This window comes from Triticum urartu, chromosome 2A (genome assembly GCF_056163025.1).
Source record: "Triticum urartu cultivar PI428250 chromosome 2A, HENAU_Tu73, whole genome shotgun sequence".
Lineage (NCBI taxonomy): Eukaryota > Viridiplantae > Streptophyta > Magnoliopsida > Poales > Poaceae > Triticum > Triticum urartu.
In genome coordinates this window covers 350,480,907-350,483,632 of record NC_141874.1, presented here as the reverse complement: position 1 = coordinate 350,483,632, position 2,726 = coordinate 350,480,907, and positions in this window count along the sequence as shown.

The window sequence follows — 2,726 nt, the reverse complement described above, 5'->3', positions numbered from 1 at the left end:
TTATCTTTTGCCGTGGTCGGGCATTGAGCCGAGCTCAATCTCACACCTTGCAAAACAGGCAAGAACCCTTTCTTGGACTGATCCATTTTGAACTTCTTCAAAATCTTATCAAGGTATGTGCTTTGTGAAAGACCTATGAGGCGTCTTGATCTATCTCTATAGATCTTGATGCCTAATATATAAGCAGCTTCTCCAAGGTCCTTCATTGAAAAACTTTTATTCAAGTAGGCCTTGATGCTGTCCAAGAGTTCTATATCACTTCCCATCAAAAGTATGTCATCTACATATAGTATGAGAAATGCTACAGAGCTCCCACTCACTTTCTTGTAAACACAGGCTTCTCCATAAGTCTGCGTAAACCCAAACGCTTTGATCATCTCATCAAAGCAAATGTTCCAACTCCGAGATGCTTGCACCAACCCATAAATCGAGCGTTGGAGCTTGCACACCTTGTCAGCATTCTTAGGATCGACAAAACCTTCCGGCTGCATCATATACAACTCTTCCTTAAGGAAACCATTAAGGAATGCCGTTTTGACGTCCATTTTCCATATCTCATAATCATAGAACGCGGCAATTGCTAACATGATTCGGACGGACTTTAGCTTCGCTACCGGTGAGAAAGTCTCATCGTAGTCAATTCCTTGAACTTGTCGATAACCCTTAGCGACAAGCTGAGCTTTATAGATGGTCACATTACCATCCGCGTCTGTCTTCTTCTTGAAGATCCATTTATTTTCTATGGCTCGCCGTTCAACGGGCAAGTCAGTCAAAGTCCATACTTCGTTTTCATACATGGATCCTATCTCGGACTTCATGGCTTCTAGCCATTTGTCGGAATCCGGGCCCGCCATCGCTTCTTCATAGTTCGAAGGTTCACCATTGTCTAACAACATGATTTCCAAGACAGGGTTGCCGTACCACTCTGGTGCGGAACGTGTCCTTGTGGACCTTCGAATTTCAGTAGGAGCTTGATCATAAGTATCTTGATCATCATCAATAACTTCCTCTCTAGTCGGTGCAGGCGCCTCAGGAACATTTTCTTGAGTTGCGCCATTTTCCGGTTCAAGAGGTAATACTTCATCAAGTTCTACTTTCCTCCCACTTACTTCTTTCGAGAGAAACTCTTTCTCTAGAAAGGATCCATTCTTGGCAACAAAGATCTTGCCTTCGGATCTGAGGTAGAAGATGTACCCAATGGTTTCTTTAGGGTATCCTATGAAGACGCATTTTTCCGATTTGGGTTCGAGCTTTTCAGGTTGAAGTTTCCTGACATAAGCATCGCATCCCCAAACTTTTAGAAACGACAGCTTAGGTTTCTTCCCAAACCATAATTCAAACGGTGTCGTCTCAACGGATTTCGACGGTGCCCTATTTAAAGTGAATGCGGCAGTCTCTAAAGCATAGCCCCAAAAAGATAGTGGTAAATCGGCAAGAGACATCATAGATCGCACCATATCTAATAGAGTGCGATTACGACGTTCGGACACACCATTACGCTGAGGTGTTCCAGGCGGCGTGAGTTGTGAAACTATTCCACATTTTCTTAAGTGTGTGCCAAATTCGTGACTCAAGTATTCTCCTCCACGATCTGATCGTAGAAACTTGATTTTCCTATCACGTTGATTCTCAACTTCACTCTAAAATTCCTTGAACTTTTCAAAGGTTTCAGACTTGTGTTTCATTAAGTAGACATACCCATATCTACTTAAGTCATCAGTGAGGGTGAGAACATAACGATAGCCACCGCGAGCCTCAACACTCATTGGACCGCACACATCAGTATGTATGATTTCCAATAAGTTGGTTGCTCGCTCCATTGTTCCTGAGAACGGAGTCTTGGTCATTTTACCCATGAGGCATGATTCGCACATGTCAAATGATTCATAATCAAGAGACTCTAAAAGTCCATCTGCATGGAGCTTCTTCATGCGTTTGACACCTATGTGACCAAGGCGACAGTGCCACAAGTATGTGGGACTATCGTTATCAACTTTACATCTTTTGGTATTCACACTATGAATATGTGTAATATTACGTTCGAGATTCATTAAGAATAAACCATTGACCATCGGAGCATGACCATAAAACATATCTCTCATATAAATAGAACAACCATTATTCTCAGATTTAAATGAGTAGCCATCTCGCATTAAACGAGATCCTGATACAATGTTCATGCTCAAACTTGGCACTAAATAACAATTATTGAGGTTTATAACTAATCCCGTAGGTAAATGTAGAGGTAGCGTGCCGACGGCGATCACATCGACCTTGGAACCATTCCCGACGCGCATCGTCACCTCGTCCTTCGCCAGTCTCTGTTTATTCTGCAGCTCCTGTTGTGAGTTACAAATATGAGCAACGGCACCGGTATCAAATACCCAGGAGTTACTACGAGTACTGGTAAGGTACACATCAATTACATGTATATCACATATACCTTTTGTTTTGCCGGCCTTCTTGTCCGCTAAGTATTTGGGGCAGTTCCGCTTCCAGTGACCCTTCCCTTTGCAATAAAAGCACTCCGTCTCAGGCTTGGGTCCATACTTTGACTTCTTCTTACCAGCAGCTTGCTTGCCGGGCACGACAACTTCCTTGCCGTCCTTCTCAAAGTTCTTTTTACCCTTGCCCTTCTTGAACTTAGTGGTTTTATTGACCATCAACACTTGATGTTCCTTCTTGACTTCTACCTCTGCTAATTTCAGCATTGCAAATACTTCAGG